The sequence below is a fragment of the Schistocerca serialis genome, chromosome 3 (assembly GCF_023864345.2).
Source record: "Schistocerca serialis cubense isolate TAMUIC-IGC-003099 chromosome 3, iqSchSeri2.2, whole genome shotgun sequence".
In the NCBI taxonomy this organism is placed as follows: domain Eukaryota; kingdom Metazoa; phylum Arthropoda; class Insecta; order Orthoptera; family Acrididae; genus Schistocerca; species Schistocerca serialis.
In genome coordinates this window covers 9768848-9785293 of record NC_064640.1, presented here as the reverse complement: position 1 = coordinate 9785293, position 16446 = coordinate 9768848, and the positions used below count along the sequence as shown (strand labels likewise).

The window sequence follows — 16446 nt, the reverse complement described above, 5'->3', positions numbered from 1 at the left end:
AAGCAGAAAACCCAAAAGTAACTCTAAAAGTGAAAGATGAGCTCAAAGAATGTGTATCAAATAGAAAATTTCTAGGAATTCATGTTGACGCACAATTAAGTTGACTGAAAATAATACTGCCATTGGGAAGCTAATAGCTTCAACGTGCTTTGCACTTAGAACAATAAATTCAGCATATAGTAGCTCGTGCACAAGAACAACATATTTTCTACATCTACATCTACATTTATACTCCGCAAGCCACCCAACGGTGTGTGGCGGAGGGCACTTTACGTGCCACTGTCATTACCTCCCTTTCCTGTTCCAGTCGCGTATGGTTCGCGGGAAGAACGACTGTCTGAAAGCCTCCGTGCGCGCTCTAATCTCTCTAATTTTACATTCGTGATCTCCTCGGGAGGTATAAGTAGGGGGAAGCAATATATTCGATACCTCATCCAGAAACGCACCCTCTCGAAACCTGGCGAGCAAGCTACACCGCGATGCAGAGCGCCTCTCTTGCAGAGTCTGCCACTTGAGTTTATTAAACATCTCCGTAACGCTATCACGGTTACCAAATAACCCTGTGACGAAACGCGACGCTCTTCTTTGGATCTTCTCTATCTCCTCCGTCAAACCGATCTGGTACGGATCCCACACTGATGAGCAATACTCAAGTATAGGTCGAACAAGTGTTTTGTAAGCCACCTCCTTTGTTGATGGACTACATTTTCTAAGCACTCTCCCAATGAATCTCAACCTGGTACCCGCCTTACCAACAATTAATTTTATATGATCATTCCACTTCAAATCGTTCCGCACGCATACTCCCAGATATTTTACAGAAGTAACTGCTACCAGTGTTTGTTCCGCTATCATATAATCATACAATAAAGGATCCTTCTTTCTATGTATTCGTAATACATTACATTTGTCTATGTTAAGGGACAGTTGCCACTCCCTGCACCAAGTGCCTATCCGTTGCAGATCTTCCTGCATTTCGCTACAATTTTCTAATGCTGCAACTTCTCTGTATACTACAACATCATCCACGAAAAGCCGCATGGAACTTCTGACACTATCTACTAGGTCATTTATATATATTGTGAAAAGCTATGGTCCCATAACACTCCCCTGTGGCACACCAGAGGTTACTTTAACGTCTGTAGACGTCTCTCCATTGAGAACAACATGCTGTGTTCTGTTTGCTAAAAACTCTTCAATCCAGCCACACAGCTGGTCTGATATTCCGTAGGCTCTTACTTTGTTCATCAGGCGACAGTGCGGAACTGTATCGAACGCCTTCCAGAAGTCAAGAAAAATAGCATCTACCTGGGAGCCTGTATCTAATATTTTCTGGGTCTCATGAACAAATAAAGCGAGTTGGGTCTCACATGATCGCTGTTTCCGGAATCCACGTTGATTCCTACATAGTAGATTCTGGGTTTCCAAAAACGACATGATACTCGAGCAAAAAACATGTTCTAAAATTCTACAACAGATCGATGTCAGAGATATAGGTCTATAGTTTTGCGCATCTGCTCGACGACCCTTCTTGAAGACTGGGACTACCTGTGCTCTTTTCCAATCATTTGGAACCCTCCGTTCCTCTAGAGACTTGCGGTACACGGCTGTTAGAAGGGGGGCAAGTTCTTTCGCGTACTCTGTGTAGAATCAAATTGGTATCCCGTCAGGTCCAGTGGACTTTCCTCTATTGAGTGATTCCAGTTGCTTTTCTATTCTTTTGGATATGTTCAGTCTCTATTTTGTTATGGGATAATATTCTGGGGAAGAAATGAGCAGAATATACAAACAATCTTTAAGCTACAAAAAAGGTTTGTACAAATCATGACAGAAAGTAGCAAGAAAACTCAACGTGAGTTGTTTAAATCTAAGGGTATCTTGACTGTTCTGTGTGAATTTTGCAAACAGAGAAATCTATCAGTACTGACAGAACAGGTCTTTACATGAACATTGAACTAGATTCAGCCACCACTTACCTCTTAGCATGAATCTTTGTATTGTAAATATTTGTGTGTTCATAGCATCCATACAATTTATATTATCAACAGATGGATAAATAAATAATTTGCGATGAAAATTAGAAATCTGAATTACAAGTTTATAAGGACAATATTCTCCTCAATCATGTTACTGTTTGAAACGCATGTTTAAATAAGTTCAATGACTTCATTCCTTTACACAAAGCAGACTTACCAAAGCCACACAAAAGCAATAATTACAGACACACAGTTATGCATATAGTATTACTTCATGCATTATTTATTCTATGATAAACTCACACAATTTTTTATGCAGCAATCAGCTATATTTGCTTTCTGATTCCTTTCCCTTATATCCTTCCTTCACATCTGCTGTCAGCGAAGATTCTGAAGAAATACTGGCTGCACTACTGATGCTGCTCACAGTACCAGGTTCTGAAATATGGGAAATGGACATTACTGTTGAGATTTCTGAACTAAAAATGATGAGTGTGTGTGAGAGAGAGGACGGAGGGGGGGAGGGGGGGGGGGTTAAAGAATAGGAAAGACAAGTGCCAGTTGCTGAATGTTGTTAAGAATTAAAGACATAAATCCAACTTTTTTTAATTCACTGAAGGCAGTTTCTTGGTTTAATTAGGAATGAGAGAATTATTTTCAGATTATTAAATAACCACTCAACAAGTGATTAGATAAACGGTGGTGGGAGGCAGACAAGTGAGTAATGTACAATAGTCTGATACTGTCCAACATTAAATGAAAGTTAACCAGCCGGAACTCAAGATGGTGCTGCTATCAATACGACACTTAACATGTGTAACTACAAATGTCTTTCACATCCGTAGTATCGCAACAAAAATTAAAACAGACACTTTAAATTTCTATTTATCTGTTTTCTAAAAGTGGAGCACTCAAATGGCTTGTTCTGCAAATTCTGTGGCTTTACGTATACTCCAAAAACACTGATTACTTGAAACTCTGAAGTATCCTCCCTCCCCAACTACAAGTACAGGTAAACTAAAAACGAGATATAAATACCTGAAAATCATAACTTTCTGCTAGAAGGCTGGAAAAATAGCAGATATACCTCCGAGAAGAAGCACTGGAACAAAACCTTTTATCTACACACAATACAACAGCAACAATATTCCAGCAAATCACACTAAATTGAGGATGGCAAGAAATCATTGCTATTATTCAGGAGAGGAAGAATCAGGCAAGGATTGGGAGACGTCCTGAAAGAGCTCGTATCTTGTATATGCTTAGTGTAATTTGGAAGCTTTCTCAATAAAAGCTAGGTAAGACATGTTCATTTGCCCACTGCAGTGGCAAGTTATCAATGGTACACGGTAAATAAGTTACGAAATTAATTACGAATAATATGAGTAGTGAACAGCACACACACAGCTTTGGGAAGGATCTCTATCACAAATTCAGCATTACTAAAGGCAACATTATATACAACTGAATGTACTGTAGATCACATAAATAGGAGAAATGTTGTAACAGACTTGATTGTATCAACCAGTCACAAGTAAATTTTCTATGCTTCAATTAAAATAATCCCGATACGTATTTATGAGATTCACATGTTAGGAGCATTGCTGTCACCCAATGACAAATCTCTCTCAGACTCACACTCACTGTATTGGCTTTTCAGCTGGGAAATGTGTAGCCATGACATGCAAGGTGACCAGGCTAACAATTTTACTGCTTTGTACTTAACAGGGTTGTCAACTGAAACATATTGATTGGCAGTACAGATGTTATAGGACAATGGTTTCCATATTAAGCAAAAAACACAAGAAACACAGGTTGCTGTTCTACCTCCCAAGCAACACATTTTCATGACTACGTCCACTGAAAAGTAACTTCCTACTTCACTTTTCGCAGCTATGATGTAAGGTCAGTAGTCTGTATGCCAAACTCGCACATTACTCAACACATCTTTTAGTCTGGAGGAATAACAGTGTGTGGCCACTGGGCTCAGGAGAGGGGGGGTTTTGTTGTCCTTTTTTTATAGTTATAGAGAAAACAGATGAAGGTCTTAGCCAAGAAATACTGCAAAAAATAGACCAGGGTGGTTCGAACATGAACTACTACAGAGGGCAGTCCAATGACAATGGAGCACACGTTTGCTGTAAAGTACAAAGGTGTCTAGTTAAGAATACATGAAAAGAAAGAACTGGTCTATTTTATAACAAATGTAGCCCACACTTAGTAGGAGCACCCACAGCCGATGCATCTGTCGATGCTCAAACATTTTTTGGAGCTATCCATCATTTATACCTATTCTTTGTGGCTTCAATTTTGAGAAGCGAGACATTAAAAAAACATGTTTCCATAACATTAAAATCACACGGCATGTGGAAGTTATCTGCAATAGTACAGGTGCTTGAAGTTTTTTACATGCATTTTAATAAAGTTATAAAGGCGCCTGAAGAAGTTGAATCTTATAACTTGTAAAAAAAAGAAACTAACACTAAGGTAAAATCAGTTTTAAGGAATAAGAGGAAAAATTCATTGTTTTATCTTGTTGTTCCAGTATGATATCTATCATCTCACCCCCCTTCTGCAAAGAGAAGACCTTAGATTGCTAAAGCTGCTCAAAATAGTCGAGGCCTTTAGAGCTTTTACAAAACTTCTAGGGACTTCTGAAGCTATTTCTGAGGCCACAGTATTAGTAGAAAATAATGAGATTTTAATGGAATTCTCGGAGAAAACAGTTAGCGGAAAGAAAAAAATGGCCAATAAGCTCTTTGAGGACAAAGTATTTGAACATTCACAGGAAAATTTGTTCAGTATGTCCCGGTTAGAAATAACTGACATAGTGATAATGCAGCCAAGTACCAGGCTTGAGACACTGGAGAAAATTAGTAATTTTGCTTTTTGTGTGGTGTGAACTGGCAGTTCCTACATAGAAGATCATTACCAGGAGAATTCATTTTTGAAATTGGAAGTTTCGAGCAGCATGCACTGGCAATAGATAAAGGCAGTCAAGATACCACTGCATCATCCACATTAAGTTTAATTTATAAAAGTAAATTGGCAGGGAAAAGATGATCCCAATCTTACTACAGCCTTAAAAATATTCCTTGCCATCCCCATCTGTTTCCTCTGGAGAAAAAAGTTTCAGCACAAGGTTTAAGAAATTTGAGTATAATCTCCATACAGCACCAACTAGCTAAAAAATTTTAAGGGGGGGGGGGGGGGGGATGAAACAAGGAGAGAGGAAATTTAAGATTGCCGTCCCTCCCCACCGGCCAAAAGTCCTAGTTCTGGCCCTTTCTGGGATAAAGGGGAATATTTGATTCTGGTCTGGTTGTCAGCTTTGACCAGTGACCTAGGATGAACATTGTGAACAGCTAAAATGTGGTATCACTGGTGATTTTTTTCAAATGGGATTAGTTACAGACTAGTCTGTCATACACCAGGTTTTGTGCTTCCACACGTATTGTCTTGGCAAACTTAGAACCAAACTGAAAATACACACCAAAAGCTCTGAGGTCACAGCAGCCACTAATGTAACACCACTGTTCAAAGCCAACAACCAGTATCAAACAAGCCTCTCGACCCGATCACTGTAGTGTGAATATTAACTCAAGCTTGTACAGATTTCTTAAGAAAAGTTCTGTGAACAGTAAAAGCCTCTGGTACCCACACAGCAACTTTACTACTATGCAGTGCTATGAATTGAATCTTTTAAGATTTCTGTGCTTTTCTCTCTCAAGACATTAATCTTATCAGGAAGGAAGGACCGACCCACAAGCCCAAGCATGATAGGCACCAATCATAATATTTGATCATGTTAATACAAATTGCCAAATTCGTGATACTTTCTAACCATCTCAAGAGATGTGAGGAATACTACTACTACTACTACTACTACTACTACTACTCACTCAAGCACGTTTGCAAATTGTAAAACACAGCTACCATTGTGCTGTGACATTCAAAACATTAACTTTGACTCTACATTTACAATGCGTAGAAGGCTTCCAGACTCAGCTTATTACTTTATTGAGCAAGAAGTCAAATCCTCTTATTATTCTCATTTTTCTGTACAACCACGAAATAAAGAACTTTACCTTCTTGACAATCATGGTGCAAGGCATAAGAACAGCCTTGCAATAATATTTACGAAGATTCTGAATGAGATTAAATACTGAAAGAATCATGAGCAGGCTAAATATTCACATGACATTTCTGATAACACAGAAAACCATTAGGAAAAATGATTCAGAACCATCAAAACTAAGCATTTAATTGCAAGCATGTGATGATGATGATGATGATGATGATGATGATGATGATGTAGTCCCATACTCCTTGACAGAACGTACAAGACCGGCACCGCTGTACTAGGCAAGGTCCTAGAGGATGTGGTTTGCCATTGCCTTCTTCTGACAATAATGGGGATGAATGATGATGATGACAACACACAACACCCAGTTATCTTGAGGCAGGTGAAAATCCCTTACCCCACTGGAAATCAAACCCGGGCCCCCGTGCTTGGGAAGCAAGAATGATACCGCGAGACCATGAGCTGCAGACTGCAAGCATGTACTAGTAACAAATATTTGTTACTTTTTAGGGAGATGAAGCTGTGCAACATTCATGCCTACTGAAGTCTAAGGAAGTGATTTCAAATATTTCAGCACTGGCTTGAGGATTCCCTACTGGAAAATTTAATGTTATCGATGATACATTATAACAGTCAACAGTTTGCAACTAAATTTTCTCTAGAAAACATAACATTACTGACTGGCTAAAATGGAAGAATATTTGGATTCTAGACAACATGGGTAAATTGTAGGGTTTTGTGAATATGGAAATGGAGTTCTAAGGCTGTCACTACATCTACATCTACACTCTGCAAACCACTGAAGTGCATGACTGAGGGTATGCCACATTGTGCCATTTATTAGGGTTTCTTCCTGTTCCATTTATGTATGGAGTGCAGCAAGAATGCTTGTTTGAATGCCTCTGTTTGTGCCATAATTATTCTAGTCTTGTCCTAACGATCCCTATGTGAGTCATTCAAAGAGATTTGTATACTCCTAGAGTCTTCATTTAAAGCTGATTCTTGAAACTTCATTAGCAGATGTTTCTTGGGATAGTTTATGCCTCTCTTCAAGTCTGACAGTTCACTTTCTTCAGAATCTCTGTGACACACCTCTGACCATCTGTGCTGCCCTTCTTTGTAATAGGTTCAATATCCCCTTCTAGTCCTATTTGGTACAGATGCCACACACTTGAGAAATATTTGAGAATGAGTCAGATGACTGATTTGTAATCAATTTTCTTTGTAGATGGAGTGTACTTCCCCAGTGTTCTTCCAATAAACAGAAGTCCACCATCTGCTATACCCATGACTGGGTCTATGTGACTATTCCATTTCATACCCCTACAAAGTATTACACTCAGATATTTGTGTAAGTTGGCTGCTTCCAAGAGTGGCTCATTGATACTATAGTCATAATATATTTTTCATTTTGTGAAGTTCACAATTTTACTTTTTGAACATTTAAAGCAAGTTGTCAATCTTGGCACCGCTCTGAAATCTTATCCAGATCTCACTGACTATTTCTGCAGCTTCTTTCATACATTACTTCATTGTAGTTAACTGCACAATCTGCAAAAATCCTGGGATTACTATTAATATCATCTGCAAGGTCATTAATATAAAACATTGACAACAAGAGCACCAACACATTTCCTTGGAGCACGCCTGATGTTACTTCTACATCTGACGATGACTCTCCATCCAGCACAACATGCTGCATCCTTCCTAACAAAAGGTCCCCAATCCAGTCACAAATTTCATTTGATACCACACTATTGTACTTTTGACAATGAGCATAGGTGTGGTACCGAGTCAAATGCTTTTTGGAAATAAAAAAATACTGCATCTATCTGACTGCCTTGGCAATGGCCTTGCCACAGAGGACACACCGGTTCCCGTCAGATCACCGAAGTTAAGCACCGTCAGGCGTGGCCAGCACTTGGATGGGTGACCATCCTGGCCGCCATGCGCTGTTGCCATTTTTCGGGGTGCACTCAGCCTCGTGATGCTAATTGAGGAGCTACTCGACCGAATAGTAGCGGCTCAGATGAAAGAAAACCATCATAACGACTGGGAGAGCGGTCACCTATCTGCATCCTCACCTGAGGATGACACAGCGGTCGGATGGTCCCGATGGGCCACTTGTGGTCTGAAGACAAGAGTGCTATCTGACTGCCTTAATCCACAGATCTCAGTATGTTAAGTATTAGCCAAGTTTCAAATAATATATGTTTTCAGAATCCATGCTGTTTGAGAAGCCTCATTATGTTTGAGCTTGGAATATGTTCTGAGACTACAACAAATCTATGTCAAGGATATTGGACAGTAGCTTTGTGGATCACATCTACTATCCTTCTTGTAGATTGGTGTGACATGCGCTTTCGTCCAAGAACTGGTCATGGTTTTTTGTTCGAGGAATGTACGACAGATTAAAGTTAGAAGAGGTACTAACTCAGCTACAAATTCAGTACAGACCCTGACAGGGATTCCATCGTGCCCTGAAGCTTTGTTCAACTTTAACAATTTCAGCTGTTTTTGAACACCACTGACACTAATACTTATTTCACTCCTCTTTACAGTGGTACAAGGAATAAATATTTGAAAACAAAGATAGGCATTTCACTTTTTACTCCCTCAGCTTCAGTTCTAGTATCATTCGCTAGGGACTGGATACTAACTTTGGTGCCACAATAGCCTTTACATCCAACCAGAATTTCTTTGGCTGTTGTGAAAGATAATTTGACAATATTCTGCTATAGTAGTCACTGAAGGCTTCAAGCATTGCTCTCTTGACAGCTAAACCCGTTTCACTCATCTATTTTCGATGCAGACATCCTCAGAGCTCAGGTCTATTTGCTGCCACTCGATCCAAAATATTTCCATCATGAGTGGGTTCTGAACTATCTGTTCTAGGCAGTTTTCAGAACAGCATTTATAAATGCGTCACAGGATGTCTTATCACACCCACCACTGCAAAACTGTAATTTTCCCTATTGATTGTGAAACTTATGTACAATCAAACTGAGGTTTTCTCTAAAAATTTTCAGTTACATTGGGAGATGAGTCTGGTGGGTGACAGAAGGATCTAATTACTGTTTTATGCCCACATCCTAGATCACTGTCATTTTAGTAACATAGAGCACATCTAACCTGTAAGAATTGTGCTTCACAGAATGAAAAATGGTACGTTGACAGAATGGCTGGGTCAACTCAGCCTACCAATACCGGACCTCAACTTTGTTCCATAATGTAATGGCGATGTAGCGTGCGACGTCACAATTTGCAAACAAAAAGAGAACAGAAAACTGATAATATTTCTCTAGCATCTACATCTTCAGAATGTAGGCTGTGGTGACAGACTGATCGGTAGCGCAGCCTATGGTCTGGATTAGGCTGGAAGATGGCCATTTGACAGAGTTTGTGTAGTGGTATTTTACACTTCAGTTAACCCATATGATGGCAAGGGGCACCATAAATGTAGCTTTGTCAGTTAAATGGCATAATACAACACACCACAGACATCACAATGTGACTATGGGCTGTTTTTTATTTTTATTTTAACCACAATCACAATATTATCAATAGTGAAAGTGTTTCAGGAACTGTGAAGAAGTAGTAGTAGTAGTAGTAGTAGTAGTAGCAGCAGCAGCAGCAGCAGCAGCAGCAAACTGTAGCACTTTAACAAAGATTTGGGGCTGTAAGGAGGTGAGGGTGTTTTGTACTATACACTAGGGAGCAGTGAAAGTGGCAGCTGAAGGGAGTACGTCAGCTCCTCCCATCCCGCATCTTCCCTCCATTTGTAAGTGACAATTGGACACCTTTGGCCTAGTCCGGCTTAGTCTGTGACTAAGCTCTCACTTCTGCCACTGTGCCATTTCGATCACGGGTACTTTCTATCATGGATACTGTCCAGGCAGCATCTTAAGAAGCAACAGCTACCCAGTGCTTACCTATCATTTACATAATTTATGTGGTAATGCTGCACTTCATTCATGCTGCCAGAAGAAACAAAATCTTCTGGGCACTGCAGAAAGCAACAACAAGGGCATGTGGTGTTTCACTATGAACTTTACAGAGAATATTTGTAGAAGTACAAGCAATGTAAACCTGTGGTGAAGAAATGAAGTTTCAGTCTTCATGAAAAGATAAGTGGAAGAACAACTCAACAATTTGGAAGACTTCCAGAAAGAAGTTGTTTTATATTCAAATTCTGTCACTGTGGAAAGTATTCTACAATGCAAAAGGTAGCACATGTTTCACACAACATGATCGCTGTCACAAAGGGCCATCATTTGAGTGGTAAAATTCCAAAATCTTTGTGATTTAGGTACAGAAAGTGCAACGATGGAAGACTCATTCTGATGGAGATATCCAACATTGTAGGAAAGAAGAGAATATCTCTCTCGATGAGACTTAGCTCAATCAAAAGGCAATTGCAGGTTGTAAGAACTGACTGGCAAACTAAACAGACATTGTCATGCAGGATCATCTGAATATGCTTTACCAACAGACCAAAGCTAATATTTGTACCTTGCAAATCCAGCAGGAATATTTCATGAATAAATGAACAGTGTTACTTAAGCATCGCATGTAACAGCAATAAATGTTTTGCTTTTTCTTCCTTACCATCCCGAAAGCTGTGAACTCTGTTCCCTCTCTCAGATCCCTTTCCTCACCTTCCCAAGAAATTATCAGTACAAGGAAGAATAACTGCCAGCATATACCGCTGGTCAGTGTTAGTTCCGGAGAGCAGAGTATTTTCTGCTTTGTACCAACATTTAAAATTAGACACTTAAAAGTTCACTTAATCTAAAACAGGTTTAAAATTTAACCAATCAGCAATAATAATGTATTTGGCAGCAATATACCTTCTAAAAAGCAAGAGAATATATTCACATAGAGGCTGATGTTTCACTACAGTATTTTCGGAAGTATTTTCCTGACACATGCTTCATGACAATAATAAATTGTTTAAATGAAGTCAGTCTGCTTCTTATCCTAAATTCAATACTACAATGGGCTATCTGCAGATTGCAGGTACTATCATTCTCAAGTCAGCACCACATAACATACTGAGCGCACATGTGGCAGACAGCATTGCCTGCTGACAGTTTGTTGGGATTGGCTAGACACATGCTGGGCAGAGGCTTCTGACCTGTCGCAACTGAGGTGTGCAGTGAGATCACAAGTGAGAAAACTATGCAAGAAAGGTGGAGTGGGGTGCCTTCTACACCTGCCCCTCCAGCTGCCACTTTCACTGCTCCCTAGCATACTTCATTTTTCACCTTCAAATATGTTATTACCATTTACATATTCATTTCTATCACTTACGCTGCAGCAATCACCAATACATGACACTTGTTGTACGTATCAGTTTCACTTTTTTGTTTTTAACAGCAACAGCATAACTGCCAGCTGCAAGAATTCTGCATGTCAGCCAGCAATAACACTGCCTTGTCAAAAAACATTTCATTGTAAACATTGTCATGGATTATGAAGTAAGGATATAAAACTTGGGAGAGCGTTGGATCGGGATATAAAACTAGATGAAAAAACATTGGTGCTGGTGAGTGTTCTCCAAATTCCTCCAAATGGATAATTTGCTAACTGTTCTAGTGATTGGTTTATGATAGTGTGGTCAAATAATAGCAACCTTTTAAACGTATTTTGGAATGTTATTGAGTTTCTCCCAGCGTATTTGATAATCAAAATATCCACGGGTGTACTGCCGGTCTTCAGTGTTGGACACTGTAGACCGGCAGTACACCCGTGGATATTTTGAGTATTTTGGAATGCTTTGTTCATTTCCACAGTTACCTGTCAGTTTCAACAGCAAGAGATTATCAGCTACAGGTACCATCTTTCTGAACAATTCTTAAAGTATGCGATACTTCCATACATAATTCCATTGTCCTTCGAACATTCATGAACATTCTGATTGAACAGACCAATTGCACTTCCTCAAGGTACTCCTCTTACTACCTTCTTTGCAGCAAAGATATACCTAGGTGTGACTATCTAAGGCAATATAACACGAAAAAAGTTATTGCAGGAGAGGCATAAGCCAGTTTTGTTCCCTGGAGGATTTTGGGGAGGTGGGTCTAACCACAGAATGTTACCTAGGAATTTGTACAAGCACATTTCACAGATGTTCATAGGAACACACGAAGATTACTCACAGTAATGTCAATAATGAGCTAATTACAGATGAAACAAGACTGTAATGGCCACATGGAAATTTGACTTCTCTGAAATGACAGTTCAATGCCGTCACATAGCCAAGCAGGTGAACAACAAAAACCAATGGGGGAGATTACAAGGAAAGAATTACTTTGCGAACTAGACTTCAGAATAAAATTTCACACATGGTTCTAGAACTACATAATCTATCTTCTCACCACACCTAATAAAGTGCACACATGAACAATATGGAAAAGGAAATAATACACTACTTTCAACATTATGGCCTACAAAGTATGAACGCAGTGTAGGTAATAAACGGAGTATCTAGTAAATGACAGAATTAGCTGTTCACAGAAAAAGCATGGAGAAAAACTGTTTGTAAAAAGTGACTTAACAATCAAAGAAATGTGAAGATAAGTTCTTTGCATAATGTAGAGCTTTTAAAGCTGGCAGTGATTACAGCAAGGTTTCCTTTCTTTTTCTCCTTTACTTAGGTATTCTGTAGTATGTAATACCATAAGTAATATTGTTCACATTATTTTTGTAAACCTTACTTTCTTCTTGGTAGTTATATTTGCTCTTAAAAATCCAGCACTCCTGACATTTTCTTCCTCTTATCTACACTTATTAAAACTGTATTTTCGGTACCTGATCACCCAATTATGCTTTTTCATGGCTTTCCCTAATCGCTGGAGCAAAGGTAGGTGATTTCTTTGAAGAGACTATTTCCACAGACATGTAGTGTGTGACTGGCGATAGACATTTTTCTTTATGAACTATAATTTTCTCTACATCTCTATGCAACTGCATTTTTTGTAATGCAGCTCATGATTTGTCTCATTATTGTTAAAATGGTCCGTGGACAAACATTTTCTATTCATAAATGTGAATATAGTGAGCCTGCAAATATGGCTACATGCTGAACATTTTGAAGTTTAGTTTTTTAAAGAAATATGCAGATGTAATTCTTATCCACCAACTTTTACATAACAGAAATTCTTCTACAGATTAGGAGTAATTGTCATGGAGAAACTTTTTCAGTTTGTTAATGAATTTTACTTTGTTGTCTCTCAGACACTTTGTATCACTGGATGAGTGAACTTTTGTTGAATCATTCTGCACCACTTTCTGTGCTAATGACAACCTTAATGTGGAGTAATGAATGTCAATTTTCCTTCTGGAATGGTTATTACATACATCATTGTTCTTATGAACTGTAGAGGGTTATTTACAACAAACTTCATGAGAGAATATATATACTGTGAAGTAGCAGAGGCCCTAGTCCTTGAACAAATGTCTACAAGATGAATGTGGGTGAGCAACACATATTAATGCACTATGTTTTTGAGCAACAAAGACAGTCTTCCTTAAAGATGAGTCATCCAAGAACATTATTCCCTATGGCATTAGTAAATGAAAATATGCAAAATATGACAACATAGTGATTTCTCTCTCCCAAGATTTGCAATGATTCCAAGTGCAAATGTGGCTAATTAAGTTGTTTTAGTAGTTCCAAAATGTGCCTTTTCCTGTTGAAATTCTCATTATTGTGGACACCAAAGAATTTTGAAGTTTCCACCCTGTTTATTACTCTAATTCCTCACCATTCGTTACACTTGTTATTTGGCTACGTACCCCTTGATGTGTAGAAGTGAATATGTTGTTTTTTTTTTTTTTTTTTTTTTTGTTTTTTTTTTCTCTTGAGGGTGAGACTGTTTGCAGAAAACCAGTCAATGGCACTTTGAAGAATGTTGCTCACCATTTCTTCTGTTTCTGTAGATGTGCTTGGACTGACTACAATATTAGTCTCACCTGAAGAAAAAAATTCTGCTTCTTGAGTATCAGAAGATTGTTTACATATATGAGGAACAATTGTGGACCTATTGTGAAACCCCTTATGCGATTTCTGCCCAGCCAGAATTACATCAAAAGACTATGTTGGTTAAAAACAAGTAACTGCATTCTTTTGGTTGTATATGACATCACACATTGGTTGTGGATATCATGAAGCCCATGAAACTTCCATAGAAAATAACAACCAGCACTATTTTCTTTTTTAATACTTGTAACATTTGGAGAGTGAAGATGCGAATGGCATTCTCAGTAGAGCAACTCTTCTGAAATGCTAAGTGTGATTTGCTGAGGATATTATTGTTGCTAAGATGAGATACTAGTATATAATAATCACCTTCTCAAAGATTTTGGAAATTGATGTCAGCAGTGAAACAGGTCAGTAGTTATCAACATATCTTATCTTTCTTAAAGAGGGGTAAAACAATGCCATATTTCAGTCTGGAAAAATGCTTTGAGTTACTCATGCATCACATATCCCAGATAAGACGGTTTATTACATAGTAACAAATTTATATTACCCAATTTGAAACACCATCAAAACCAGATGAGAATTTATTTTAGAGATTCATAGAACTGAATTTTACAAGTGTTACTTTTTCCACACATTGCTGCAATTTTTCTCTTTAACTGTGTCTCTCTGGGCTTCATACTATATTTAAGAAACTTATTAAATATATTTGCTGCCTGTGACATTATTTACAGCCCTTCCATTCAATCCAATGGTGATGTCACCCTGTTCTGTGGCTGGCGTTGCGTGTCTAGTTCCCCTACATTCCACATACCCTTATGCATATTGTCGTAATAACCGATTTCTGAATTATGTGCATGTTACTTTTTTTAAAATAATCTTTCTTAGTAATTTCGAATAGTTTCTATAGTGTGCAACTACTGCATGATCTCTACTTGTTCTTGCCAACACATTCATTCCCCTTTTCCTTTCACCTGACACTTTAATCCCCCCTAGTGATCCATTTTTTTTAACATGACTGTTTAATGTTCTTTCTGCTTAGCTTATATGGAAAGCTATTTTCAAATGATGATATAAATTTACCATGGAATTGATTTTGTTAACATTTGCTTCAATATATACTTAATCACCGTTCATCTCTTTTCAACTATTTGTAAAAGCATCTGGCCTGCAGTCAATTATTCTGACACCCACTGAAGAGTGTCCATACTGTAAGGCACTATGTTATTTATCCCCATCAAAGAAGTTTAGAGATGAAATGACAGTATCTCCCCATATGGAAAGAGTAGCCAGAACACAATCACACTTAAGATATTATTTTGTACTTCAAACAATTTCTTTGTTCAAACTAAACAATGCTGAAAAACTATTTGGTTGTGCACCAATCTATCATTTATAAAATGGGTACAAGCTGTTCAGTACACACAGCACAAAACATGAATTGGGGCTTGTGTACTGCTAATTTAACATAGGGTAGACCAATTTTCTTTTATCTCCCTATGTAGTTTTAGGTTGTGTAGAATGGAAAGTAACTACGTTTGACCCAAGTGCTAGGCGCTATTTCTGTGCGAAAACACTTATCATTGTAGTTTGTAATCTAGTTCTTAAATTGCTCGTCATAAAATAAATTTATTTCGAAAATAATTTCTCCACAATTACTTCAATATTTATTAATGGGCTATTGACATATTTCATATTACACGGAAAAACAATTTACGGTAGATACCATTACATGATGAAGTGCGATCGATACAAGGCGCAACACAGCATCGTCTTTAAAGTATTGCACATTCAATAAGCTGCATAAAATTGCGAATGAGTTTACCAAAGAATATTACCCGCGCGTTCCTCGTCCGACTCGGGCGCTTCTCCTGCGACTATTATGCCCTGCAAACTGCTACCACTCGAAATTCCAGCCTGTTGGAATGGAGCATCCTGAAAAACAATGTATATACAACAATTGCAATACACATACGAAATATAAACAACTGAAATACATCACACTACCAAAATAGCTAATGCCTCGCCACTACTGTCAGATTCCAGATCTTCTCCAGAAACTACGCCCGGCTAGCTTCCTTCCCACACTCAATCGATCTGCAAAGCACTTCTACGCACAGACATTCCAATGGTCGTCGGATAAGGGTACACACACCCAACTCACGCAACTAATGTGCCACCAGAGCTCGTGGCATTCTGCAACGGCATCGTGAGCTACCGTTCACACAAATTCTACGCAGTTGCACACCTTTCAGTATGGTGTCAACTGAAATCATATGGCTGGGTACGAGTGTTATGTGGAGTCTATGGCATTACAGCTGTGACAAGAGTTAAATACAAGTAGTAGTAGTAGTTTATTCATCCAGAGACAATTTACATTGCATGGATTTCGTCAAAAA

The 16446-nt window shown here is 38.5% G+C and overlaps 1 long non-coding RNA gene and 1 pseudogene across 4 annotated transcripts in view; one reads left to right on the top strand and one right to left on the bottom strand.

Annotated features, from left to right (window-relative positions):
- LOC126469664 (uncharacterized) overlaps positions 1–16184 on the bottom strand; it is a 64325-nt gene extending 48141 nt beyond the window's left edge. For all 4 annotated transcript variants that reach the window (XR_007586040.1, XR_007586041.1, XR_007586039.1 and 1 more), the window contains exons 1-3: positions 16055–16184; positions 15886–15982; positions 2280–2414 (exon numbers count right to left, since the gene is read on the bottom strand). This is a non-coding gene — a long non-coding RNA (uncharacterized LOC126469664). The remainder of the gene's footprint in view (positions 1–2279; positions 2415–15885; positions 15983–16054) is intronic.
- LOC126471750 (5S ribosomal RNA) lies at positions 7904–8021 on the top strand (annotated as a pseudogene).
- Positions 16185–16446: the final 262 nt, after the last annotated feature.